The sequence below is a fragment of the Sapajus apella genome, unplaced genomic scaffold (assembly GCF_009761245.1).
Source record: "Sapajus apella isolate SASKATOON/1434 unplaced genomic scaffold, GSC_monkey_1.0 scaffold42, whole genome shotgun sequence".
Classification (NCBI taxonomy): Eukaryota; Metazoa; Chordata; class Mammalia; order Primates; family Cebidae; genus Sapajus; species Sapajus apella.
Window position 1 is genome coordinate 19017442 of NW_022436982.1, and position 13460 is coordinate 19030901.

Here is a 13460-nt window from a genome sequence, read left to right on the forward strand (position 1 = left end):
GAATTCACCTGAAGTGCTTTATATGTACTTCCATTTTGTCAAACAGAATATTTAAAATGTGCTCAAGAACAAGCTTTAGTAAAATTCACGGTTTTTACTGTTTCATCAGTATTATTACTAAGTGAAAAATGGGCTTGTCACTTTTTTTTAAGCTAAAGTGTGTTTTAATCTAGTTAATTTGGCTCTGTTTGGGGAGGAAAACAATGGGAGAAGGTAGAGCAGAACCGCATACATTTGAGACTAGATTCATTTACTCTGACAAGTGAGAAGAAACATCCACTGCATAAAAATAATTTGTATCTGCATATTCCAGCAGATACAGATTTTGAACACTTAAAATATGTATCCTTTACAGATTCACACCTACTTAGCCTTGTTATAAAGAAGCAAAAAGTAAAAATACATGATAGTATTAAAAGAGTACAGAATCATTTGAAAAGCTGCCAGATACTGTAGATGAACAAATGCATACAAATGCTGCTCTAGGCTGACCAATTACCCATATGAGCAGCAATTATATAAGCGTGCAAGGGCAATTGGAGGGAAAATTGGACCCTGTGGACATCCAGCTGAGCAAACAGTACTGAGGAAGGATGGAGGATATGTGTTAGTTTGGAAAAAAACTAAGCTAACTTAAAAAAATATTTGTATCAGTCACAGCACATTCTTTGTATGTCCTCTGGATGACTAGTATTTTCAAATTAGGCCCCTTCTCCAAACAAGAAAGCACCTCTGCTTAAAGATCAAACACCATAAAAAATAGCAATGTGTTTTGAATTTTTAAAAAAGCCAGACTATTGAGGAAATTAGGAACTTGAAATAATACAATTCCAAGCACTCAGATACTACTGTAGATATGCATTTGAATGTGTCTTTAGTAGTAAGTTTAATTGTAGCATGGTTTGGGTGATATTTATCCTTCTTAGTATTGAAATGTACAACTTTAAAAAATTAGAGGTGTTCTCTCCTTCCCAGAAGTAGCTACTGGCCATAACTGAATGTTTGAGTACCTAATAAGAGCTGGAGGTTTTACAGATCCACACTGAAACTATGAGTGAGTAATCCTAGATGAAGTCATGCCCAACAAGTTAATGAAATTTGTTGTATAGCCTGTGTCAGCTTTGTGAAGGTAGATCAGATATCCTCATTATGTTAAACAGGTTCATATTTTAATGCTATCTAGAAGTAAACAATATCAGGGATTTTTGGTTGGTCTACACTTGTAACTTGATGTCCGTCTTTAAGAGAATTCTTCAGTGTTCAGAAGCATTTCAGATATTCTCATAGTGGAAAAGTACCCACAATGTGGAAAATACTGATCCAGTCAGTACAGTACTGTGCTGCGAAGTGCTCTAATTTTTGTCATTTACTTTTCATGGGCATTTTTTACATTTGAAAGTCTCCAGTAATTTGGGTGATCACTGTTGTAGGAAGCTTCCAAAAGGGTCTTCAGTGATCCCCACTTTCTGGTATTCAGACCCTTGTAGAATCTTCTTTTCCCTCCTCAGAGGTGAACGCTGTTTTAAACATGGTATACAACATTCTGATACATGTTTCCATACTTTATGTAAACATGAAAAATATTTTGTTTGATCAGTTTTTGAAATTTATATAACCCCTCCCACAACAGCCCTGATCTCTTGTCCCTACTTTCCCCCGGCCCCCATAGCACTTATTACCATTTAGAACAAAATGGAAAAAATGCCCGTTACCAAAATCTTCACTCCCACCCTCCTTCCCAAAAGTAGCTACTAGACATAATTTGGTGTGCATCGTTCCACTTCCCTTTTTTCACATTATCATATGTTACGTGATATATTCCTGTCATATAATGATATATGATTATCCCTATTAACACATAATAACTTTTTTTTTTTGAGACAGGGTCTGCCTCTGTCATCCAGGCTGGAGTGCAGTGGTGCCATCTCAGCTCACTGCAGCTTCCATCTCCCAGGCTCAAGCCGTTCTCCCATACCCAGCTAATTTTTATATTTTTTGTAGAGTCGGGGTTTTGCCATGTTGCCCAGGCTGGCCTCCATCTCCTGAGCTCAAGCAATCTGCCCTTCTTGGCCACCCAAAATGCTGGATTATAGGCATGAGCCACCATGCCCAGCTTCTTTTCTGTACAGTTCATCGTATCAGTAAACTATATTTAACCATGCCTCTATAGTGGACATGATACAGATTTTCTTTTGCTATTAGTAACAGTGCTACGGAGGACAGTCTTGTGCAGAAATATTTGTGCCCATTTGCTGGTATTTCTATAGGTAAAGTCTAGACATGAAATTGACAAGTCAAAGGATGTACATATTTTTGATTTTGATAGGAATTACCAAAATATCTTCCAAAATTCTTTACACACATTCTCAAATGAGTACTACTAATTTTGAAAATTTGTAGCAAAGTAATAGAGGTGAGCATCTTTTTTTTCTCTTGCGTATTCCTTGGTTATGGTTTTTGACTAGGTTGTTTACCTTGTTGAATGTTGGTAACTTTTTATTAATATATTTTCTGGATATTATTTTTTAATCTATTTAATAGGTTTCTAGATTTTAGCCGAGTCTCTTGTTTTTCTTTATGGTGATTGTTTCTGTTACTTTTGCTGTATAACAATCCCAAACTTAGTGACATAAAACAACCAACCATTTTTTAAAAATTTCTTTATTATCCTTTAAGTTCTGGGGTACATTTGCAGATCATGCAGGTTTGTTACATAGGTGTGCACATGCCATGGTGGTGTTTTGCTGCATCCATCACCCCATCATCTACCTTAGGTATTTCTCCTAATGCTATCCCTTCCCAATCCCCCCACCCACTCCTATTCCTCCTCTAGCCCCCCACCCACCAGGTCCCGCTGTGTGATGCTCCCCTCCCTGTGTCCGTGTATTCTCATTGTTCAACACCCGCCTGTGAGTGAGAACATGCGATGTTTGATTTTCTGTTCTTGTGTCAGTTTGCTGAGAATGATGGTTTCCAGATTCATCCTTGTCCCTACAAAGGACACAAACTCATCGTTTTTTATGGCTGCATAGTATTCCATGGTGTATATATGCCACATTTTCCTTGTCCAGTCTATCATCGATGGGCATTTGGGTTGGTTCCAAGTCTTTGCTATTGTGAACAATGCTGCAATAAATGTGTGCATATATCTTTATAATAGAATGATTTATAATCCTTTGGGTATATACCCAGTAATGGGATTGCTGGGTCAAATGCTATTTCTATTTCTAGATCCTTGAGGAACCGCCACACTGTCTTCCACAATGGTTGAATTAATTTACACTCCCACCAACAGTGTAAAAGTGTTCCTATTTCTCCACATCCTCTCCAGCATCTGTTGTCTCCAGATTTTTTAATGATTGCCATTCTAACTGGCATGAGGTGGTATCTCAATGTGGTTTTGATTTGCATTTCTCTAATGACCAGTGATGATGAGCTTTACCATTTTTTAATGGTCACTGTTTCTCTGGGCCAGAAAGGGCACAGAAGCTTTTCTTTGTTCCATGGTGAAGACTGAAAGACCGTGGAAGATTCTATGGTTGGCAACTGCAATCAACAGAAGCCTCATTTACTCACATAACTGTTGGTTGATGCTAGCTGTCAGCTGAGAGCTCAGCTTGGGCTATCATCCAGAACACGTACACATACTTCTTCATGTAACTGGGCTTCCTTACAGCATGGTGGCTAGGTTCTAGAAGTCAGTGGCCCAAGAGAACCAGAAAGAAACGATACCACCTTTTATCACCTACTTTAAGATGTAACAAACCTACTGTAGTCACAAGCTTGCCCAGAGTAGTGGGAGAAAACATAGACTCTATTTCATGGGAATAGTGTCAGAGTCACATTTCACAGGAAAAGTAGGATGGAAGATATTGTTGAGGACATCTTTGGAAAATTAAATTTGCCCAATCATTATGTTGTATGGAAGAACTAAACTACCTTGAAATTTAATAGTTTTCATTATGTCTTCTGGGTTTTATTACCTTGTTTAGAAAGGCCTTTCCTAAATCAAAATTGTGTATTTTCCTTTATTTAAAAAAAAAAAAACTTTGCTATTTTTGTTTTTTTAAATATTATGCTCTTGAATCCATTTTGAGTTTATTTTCATAAACTCCAATGTAGCTTTATTTTTATAAACTTCAATGTTTTGCATATTTTTGGAAACTTTTGTTTCTGTAATAGTGTATAGTGAGAAACTAAATTATTTCAGATGAACAAAATATTAACAGCACATAAGACCTGATAGTATAAATCTCCTAAAACAAAACATAAGGGAAAAGCTTCATAACATTGTTGACTTCTTTGAGATAACACCAAAAGCACAAGCAATAAAAGCAAATATAGACAAGTGGGGCAACATCAACTTTAAAAGCTTCTGCATAGCTAGGGAGAGCTAATAGAATCAAACGGCAGCCTATTGAATGGGAGAAGATATTTTCAAACCACATATTTACTAAGAGGTTAATCAAAATACAAACGGAGCTCCTACAACTTAACAGCAAGAAAAAAATCCATATAAAGCCTGATTAAATAATAGGCAAAGGACTTTAATAGATATTTCCTCAAAGAAGTCAAACAAATGACCAACAGGTACACGAAGAGATGCTCAACATCGCTCATAGAGAAAATGTAAAACTACAACGAGGTATCATCTCACAATTGTTAGAATGGCCATTTGAAAAAATCATGTTGGTGAGGATGTGAAGACATTGGAACCCTTTGGTACAGTTACTGGGGGTGTAAAATGGTGCAGCTGTTTTGAAAAATGGTATGGAAGTTCCTCAAATAATTAAAAATAGAAATGCTATATGATCCAGGATTCCCACTTCTGGATATGTTTCCCAAAAAAATGATATCAAGATCTTGAAGAGATCTTTGCACTCCTCAGTTCATTGATGTGTTATTCGTAATAGCCAAGAGTTGGAAACAAACAAAATGCCCATTGATGGGTGAATGAATTTAGAAAATTTGGTATATACACACAATGGAATGTTATTCAGCCATAGAAAAGGAAGGAAATACTGTTAGATGCTACAACTGAAACCTTGAAAACATTTTGCTAAGTGAAATAAGCCAGCCACAGAAGGACAAATGCTGCATGATTTCACCAATGTATTTAACATAGACTCATAGAAACAGTAGGATGGTGGCTGCTGTGGGCAGGGATAATTGGGGAACTGTTGTTCAAAAGGTATAGAGTTTCAGTCATGCAAGTTAAAAAAGTTCTAGAGCTCTGTTGTATAACATTATGCTTTATAGTATTCCACTACACTTAAAATTTAACAATACTATACATTTAAAAATTTACTGAGGATTGATCTCATGTGCTTTTTACCATGGTGCAAAATAACATGAAGTATAAAAAATAAGGCCAGGCGCGGTGGCTCACGCCTGTAATCCCAGCACTTTGGGAGGCCGAGGCGGGTGGATCACGAGGTCAAGAGATCAAGACCATCCTGGTCAACATGGTGAAACCCCATCTCTACTAAAACTACAAAAAATTAGCTAGGCATGGTGGCACGTGCCTGTAATCCCAGCTACTCAGGAGGCTGAGGCAGGAGAATTGCCTGAACCCAGGAGGCGGAGGTTGCGGTGAGCCGAGATCGCGCCATTGCACTCCAGTCTGGGTAACGAGAGAAACTTGGTCTCAAAAAAAAAAAAAAAAGATCTGAAGAGTTTAATACTAAATTTGTATAATTAAAAAATACCAAGATAAATCACGTATTAATATTTTGCTTTCTTTGTTTCAGTTTTCTCACTTTGTTTTCTAAAAACATGAAATATTACAGATACATCTAAATCCTCTTTCTGCAGTTTTCTTCTCCAGAGCTACTCACCGTCCTAAAGCCAGTGTGAATTATTTTCATGAATGTTTTTGTACTTTTGCAATGTATGTAGCATCCATAAATCATACTATTTTAAAATTTTACATTTATGTAAATTTTTAATCAGCATCATATTTTTTAAACAAAATTTCTTTATTCATGTAGATCTGGACCATTCATTATAAATCCCACAGAACAGTTATTTGAATAAACTGTAGTTTATATATTATTCACTAAGAGGATTATTTCCTTTGTTATTAACTTGTTGAAAGAGGAGTGAAATAGTGGAATGGTAAGGTATGTGCATCTTCAACTGTAAAAGCTTTCCCAAATTGCTCTTTAAAGTAGTCAAACCAATTTGCACTCCAACCAACATATATATCATTTCTTCTTCTCCCATATCCTCACTAACCCTTGATAACGTTATATATAATGAATTTTTCCAATTTGTTATTGATCTATATTTTTGCATCATTTGCCAATCCAATCATTTGCCAGGAATCTAATGTAATTTTCTGGAAAAAGTCTTTGTAAATATCAAGAGAAAAAGTGAATAAAAACATGACTCTAAGAACTCAATAATTCATGAAGGATATATTTTCTTAAAAAGACAAGGGATGCGTCAACATCTAAGAGTATAAATATGAATCAAAAATTATGCTCTTATGAGGTAGCCAGAGATAAACCACATTAAACAATACTTAGAGTTTGACCCTTACTCTAAGGTTCAGGGTCCACTGGATTGTATTTGTTCCTTAATAAAGAGTAGTAATTCCATTTCTTTATCTTTCACAGGTAGAATTAATTTTGTAAAGTCCTTGTAAAAATAAGTATTGCCTGTTGAGATTCTATTTTTATATTTTGTTTATCTAGCAAACCAAGATTAAGTCAATAATTTATCATATGTGGGTAAATTAATGAGCTTTGGTTGCATTTATGTAAAAGTAGTTGAATCCAAATCTTTCATGTTACAGATGTGCTTGTTACTGGGATTTCATAGGAGTAAAACCCACAGTGTAGAAAAATGTCACAGCAATTTTTTGTTTAGTACATTTTTTCATATCTGATTTGCAGTGTCATTTGTGTCCTTGAAATATAGCCTATATTTAATTCTTCTAGTGGTTATGTTAAAAATTTTGGAAGCGTTTATCCATATTTTTCTAATTGTAATATTCATGTAATATTCATTTAAGAAATGGTATCTGCTGGTATCCCCTCCCATTTGAAATAAGAAATTCTCGTGCTATGTTTTTCAGCTCAATCAGGTCATTTATGTTCTTCTGTAAGCTGGTTATTCTAGTTAGCAATTCCTCTAACCTTTTTTTCAAGGTTCTTAGCTTCCTTGCATTGGGTTAAAATATACTTCTTTAGCTTGGAAGAGTTTGTTATTACCCACCTTCTGAAGCCTACTTCTGTCAGTTCATCAAACTCATTCTTGTGCAGTTTTGTTCCCTTGCTGGTGAGGAGTTGGAATCCTTTGAAAGAGAAGAGGCATTCTGGTTTTTGGAATTTTCAGCCTTTTTGCACTGTTTTTTCTTCATCTTTGTGGATTTATCTACCTTTGGTCTTTGATGTTGGTGAGCTTCAGATGGGGTTTTTGTGTGGATGTCCTTTTTGTTGATGTTGATGCTATTCCTTTCTGTTTGTTAGTTTTCCTTCTAACAGGCTTCTCTGCTGCAGATCTGCTGGAGTTTGCTGGAGGTCCACTCCAGACCCATCTGCCTGGGTATCACCAGCACAGGCTGTAGAACAGCAAAGAATGCTGCCTGTTCCTTCCTCTGGAAGTTTTGTCCCAGAGGGACATCAACCAGATGCCAGCTGGAGCTCTCCTGTATGAGGTGTCTGTCAACCCCTTCTGGGAGGTGTCTCCCCATCAGGAGGCATGGGGGTCAGGGACCCACTTGAGGAGGCAATCTTTCCCTTTACAGAGCTTGAGCATTGTGCTGGGAGATCTGCTGCTCTCTTCAGAGCCAGCAGACAGGAACATTTAAGTCTGCTGAAGTTGTGCCCACAACCGCCCATTCCCCCAGATGCTCTGTCCCAGGGAGATAGGAGTTTTATCTATAAGCTTCTGACTGGGGCTGCTGCCTTTCTTTCAGAGATGCCCTGCCCAGAAAGGAGGAATCTAGAGAGGCAGCCTGGCTACAGCAGCTTTGCAGCACTGCGGTGGGCTCCATCCAGTTTGAACTTCCCAGTGGCTTTGTTTACACTGTGAGCAGAAAACTGCCTACTGAAGCTTCAGTAATGGCGGACACCCCTCCCCACACCAAGCTCGAGCATACCAGGTCAACTTCAGACTGCTGTGCTGGTGGTGAGAATTTCAAGCCAGTATAGCTTGTTGGGCTTTGTTGGGGTGGGATCTGCCGAGCTAGACCACTTGGCTCCCTGGCTTCAGCCCCTTTTCCAGGGGAGTGAATGATTCTATCTCGTTGGTGTTCCAGGCACCACTAGGGTATGAAAAAAAAAAAAAAAAAAACCTCCTGCTGCTAGCTCAATGTCTGCCCAAGCAGCCACCCAGTTTTGTGCTTGAAACTCAGGGTCCTGGTGGCGTAGGCACCCGAGGGAATCTCCTGGTCTGTGGGTTGTGAAGACCATGGGAAAAGCATGGTATCTGGGGTGGAATGCACCATCCCTCACGGCACAATCCTTCATGGCTTCCCTTGGCTAGGGGAGGGAGTTCCCCAACTGCTTGTGCTTCCCAGGTGAGGCAATGCTCCATCCTGCTTCTGCTCACTCTCTGTGGACTGTCTAACCAGTCCCAATGAGATGAGCCGGGTACCTCAGTTGGAAATGCAGAAATCACCCATCTTCTGTGTTGATCTCATTGGGAGCTGAAGACTGGCGCTGTTCCTATTTGGCCATTTTGCCAGCCCCATAAAGGCACTTCTTACATGGCAGCAGCAGGGAGAATCAGGTTCTTTATGTTTATCTGTTTGTTAAATTTTCTCACTCAGGGATGGGTGAGGTGGCTTGCGTCTATAATCCTAGCACTTTGGGAGGCCAAGGTGGGAGGATCGCTTGAGCTCATGAGTTTGAGACCAGCCTGGGTGACATGGTGAAACCCTGTCTCTACAAAAAAAAAAAAAAAAAATTATCCAGGCATGGCATGGCATGTGCTTGTGGTCCCAGTTACTTGGGAGGCTGGGGTGGGATGATCACCTGTGCTGGGAGAGATTGAGGCTGCAGTGTGAGTCATGATTGTGCCGCTGCACTCTAGCTGAGGTGACAGAGTGAGACCCTGTCTTAAAAATAAATAAAAGCATTAAATAAATAAATTGTTCATTCAGATTATGAATTGCTTTTCTAAATTTTGTATAGTTTGTCTTCTGTGATATTTCACTGAGCTTCTTTAATATCATTATTCTGCATTTTTTCCAGGCATTTCATAGATGTTTTGTTGTTGTTGGAATCTTTTGGTGGAGAATCGTTGTGTTCTTTCGAGGTGTCACACTTCCCTGCTTTTTCATGTTTCTTGTGTCCTTACCTTGGTGTCTGCACATCTCATGTCATAGTTGCTTCTTCCTTTTTTATGGATTGACTTTCATAGGGAAAGACTTTTTCCTGTAGATGTATCTATAGTGTTGGTTGAGTAGAGCACTTTGGTTTTGATTCTGAGTGGGCACAGTAGTGTAGTTGTATTTTTTCTATAGGTGTAATCAGCATCAGTAGTGTCTGTGAGTTCACAGTGGATTAGGCGATGGTTGTTAGTGAAGGGTGTGGTGAGGCTTTGCTGGAGATGAGGACACCAGGTGGGCTAGTACTCATTCAACAGTGGTAGATGCAGTTGGCCAGGTATGTTGGCCCTTGGGCCTTTGGACAGCATAAATGGACACTGTAGTAGTAGGTCTAGGTGGAGTAATCCTTGACCCTCAAGGCAGCCTGCTCTGGGCTGGTTGTGGAGGCAGTGGGTCAGACAGGTCGGTGGGCCCTTGGACCTTTGGTTCAGTATGTATGGCTTTGATGATGCCAGTATTGGTCGTGGGCCAACCTTCAGGCCCCCAAGCAGCATGTATGGGCATCAGCTGTGGTGGCTGTGAGCTGGGCAGGCAAGTTCTCTGGCCCTCAAGTTGTTTGGAGAGGGAGGGCATGTTAGCAGTGGTGGGTAGAGTGGGTCAGTTTTCAGGTACCCGGATGACATGTCTGGGTATTGGGTCTGTCTTTAGGCCCCCAGAAGGTGGGCACAGGTGTGGTGGTGGTGGGCAGAGCAGACCTGTTGTCAGGGCCCATTTTGCTGTGTGTGACTGCCAGTCGTGGCAGGTAGGGCAGATCAATTCTCAGGCTCTTAGATGGATAGAGGCAGCAGTGGCAGTGGGTGGGAGAGACCTGACCTCAGACCACTGGATGGTATGCGCAGGTGCCAGCAGTGAGGGCTGAGGCAGACCTGTTCTCAGGCCCCTGTGTGGCACTGGGGCAAGCTGGTCCCTAGGTCCCCTGAAAGCACATGCTGGTGTGCAGTGACTCTGCTGCTAGGGAAGGGACTGGGTTGCTATCAGTGGCAGTGGCCCAAGGCCAGCTGCTCTCAGACTGTGAGGAGTGTGTACTCCGCTCCCTTTGTCCAGAGCACCCTCTCTGGTACACTGCACTGTCTGTTCCCTGGGATATAGGACACTGCTTGGGCTAGAGTGCTGGGTCCCCAGCCACACTGCTGAGTCTAGCCAGCATTGTGCTGCTGCAGTCCTCTTGGTGTGGTAGAATGGCAGCAAGGCTCCAGGGATGTGGAGACGCAAGAGGGTGTTGGGCCCCAGGGAAGACTATAGTCTGGTGGGAGCTGAGCTCTCAAATGGTACCCTGCTATAGTTGCTTGAGTCTCAGGGGGTGTGTGGGACCCATCCGAAACAAACTCCGTCTCTGACAATGCTATTGCATGGACTCCAGGCATTTCCCTATACTAGTCTCAGGGCCTGCGAGGGCTGACGGGCTCTTCCTGGGCTAATATTGCAAGAATCTGCAGTAGAAAAGTGAACTACCGGGGGATCTCTCACTTACCTTTTCCCTGAACTGGAATGTTTCTCTTGGCTATGAGCCTATCTCAACCAGGCTGGCTGCTTCACTTCTCTTTCTTTCTATGGCTCAGAAGTTCTGACACTGCCCTACTGAATTCCAGTGTTCTCTCTAAGGCAGTCTATTCAATGTGTGATCATCTACTCACTGTTTTGGTCCTTTCTGGAGGAGGCAAGTGCCAGGTACCTCTAGCCACCAGCCAGTAATTTATTCTATTAGGAATTCTGGGATATTTTGTTCCCTGTTTTTTGGGTTTTGTTTTGTTTTTTTTTCAGAATTCTTTGATTTTTCTTAATCAGACAGTTCCAATGCAATTTCCAGGAATGAAGCAATAGACAAAGGAAGTCTTCCTGTCTGAATACAGGCATTTGTTGGTCAAGCTCTTGCTAGTTTTCTTATTTTCTTATTTTCTCGGGGGTGAGGACCAGGAGGTGGTACCAGATCATTAAGATTAACCCCACTGTTCTTTCCAGAAGGACCAGTGCATACTGTCACTGGAGAGTTAGCTCTGCTCTTGGAGAGTTAGCCTATCATACACAAAAGCTGTGTGTGTGTGTATGTGGGAGGTTTTCTAGGGACACCACCTATTCGCAGCTAGCTGTCCTCACCTTACACACACTTCCTCAGGGCACTGGGCCCCATCTCATCATACCAACACCTTAGGGGCTTTCGTGAGGTACAGCCTCAGGTTGCTATTGAAGAATGATGCTGCATCTACCACTGCTACAGAAGGAGTAGGGGAAAAGACAATGGGGGTCATACGCATTCTGCTGTTCCATTTTGTTGCTAGGCCAAATTCCATTGTTACCAATCCTCAATTTGTTATCTGTTCATTTACTATAAACATTTGGGTTGCTTTCCATTTTTTCTACTATGTATAAAACTGCCATGAGCATTCATATACAAGTCTTCGTAAAGACATGTTTTCATTTCCCTTGGATAAATGCCTTAGAGTAGAATTACTGGGTTGAACGGTAGGTTTGTTTGATTTGATAAGAAACTGCCAGATTTTCCGTGATCATGCCATTTTACACTCCCACCAGCAATGTATGAGTGCTCCAGTTGCTCCATGTCTTTTCCAGCACTTGGCATTATAGGTCTTTTTAAGTTTAAGCCACTCTAGTATATCTGGTTGTGATTTTAATTTACATTTGCCCGATGGCTAATGATGTTGAACATCTTTCATGTGCATATTGACTAATCTTGTATTTTCTTTTTTTGGAGATGTCTTTTCTTTATTTTTCCTTGTGGCGTTTGCAGCCAATGGAGATGTCCTTTCAAATCTTTTGACCATTTTTAATTGGGTTGTCTTCTTACTGAGTCAAAAGGGTTTGTTATATATCCTGGATACCGTTCCTTTGTCAGATGTATTTATATTTTCTTCCTGTTTGTTACTTGCATGCTTTAAAATTCACCTATTGTATTGTGCACAATTGAATATTTTGTAGTAAATGTATAGTTGTACAACATTCACCAAAATTCAGTTTTAGAACATTTCTATCACCTTATAAAGACCCTTTGTACCCAGGAAACCACTGATATGCTTTTATTCTCTATAGATTTGATTTTTCTAGGCAGTTACTATAAATGGAATCATACAATATGTAGTCTTTTATATCTGTTTTCACTTAGTTTAACGTTTTTGAGGTTCATCTATGTTGTATCGTGTCAGTAATCAATGCCTTTTTATTGTTGAACGGAACTCCATCTTATGAATATTCCATATTTTGCTTATTCATTTATCAGTTTATGAACATATGGATTGCTTTTGGTTTTGGGCTATTATGAGTGATGCTGCTTTGAATTTACATAAAAGTGTGTAGATACATGCTTTATTTATCTGGGGTAGGTACCTAAGAGTGGAAATCTACATTGAATGTTATATTTATATTTAACTTTTTAACTAGTTTTAAAAGTGTTTGTAACATTTTACCTGCCTACTAGAAATGTATGAGGGTTTCAGTTTTCCACATCTGCACTAATAACTTATTATCTTTTTGATTATAGCCATCCTAGTGAATATCTAGTAGTAGTTCATTGTAGTTTTAGTTTTAAATAAGGCCGGGCACGGTGGCTCAAGCCTGTAATCCCAGCACTTTGGGAGGCCGAGGCGGGTGGATCACGAGGTCAAGAGATCGAGACCATCCAGGTCAACATGGTGAAACCCCGTCTCTACTAAAAATACAAAAAATTAGCTGGGCATGGTGGCGCGTGCCTGTAATCCCAGCGACTCAGGAGGCTGAGGCAGGAGAATTGCCGGAACCCAGGAGGCGGAGGTTGCGGTGAGCCGAGATCGCACCATTGCACTCCAGCCTGGGTAACAAGAGCAAAACTCCGTTTCAAAAAAAAAAAAAAAATTCTCAAATGGCTAATAATGTTGAACATATTTTTATGTGTATGTTTATTAACCATTTGGATATCTCCTCTGATAAACTGTCTATTCAAATTTTTTTCCCATTTGTTAAATTGTTTACTTATTGTTACAAGAATTATATGTTCTGCATACAAAGGCTTTTTCAGATATATGATTTGCAAATATTTTCTTTTAGTTTGCGGCTTGTCTTTTCATTTTCTTAATGATGTCCTTTGAACTACAAAATTTTTGATTTTGATGAATACCAATGTATCATTTTT

At 40.0% G+C, this 13460-nt stretch overlaps 1 long non-coding RNA gene across 1 annotated transcript; it reads right to left on the minus strand.

Moving 5' to 3' along the window:
• Positions 1-1603: 1603 nt before the first annotated feature.
• Positions 1604-6271, minus strand: LOC116566149. Its single transcript, XR_004275757.1, has 2 exons — positions 6180-6271; positions 1604-1639 (listed from the first exon to the last, which is right to left on the minus strand). It is a non-coding gene; the product is annotated as an uncharacterized LOC116566149 (long non-coding RNA).
• Positions 6272-13460: the final 7189 nt, after the last annotated feature.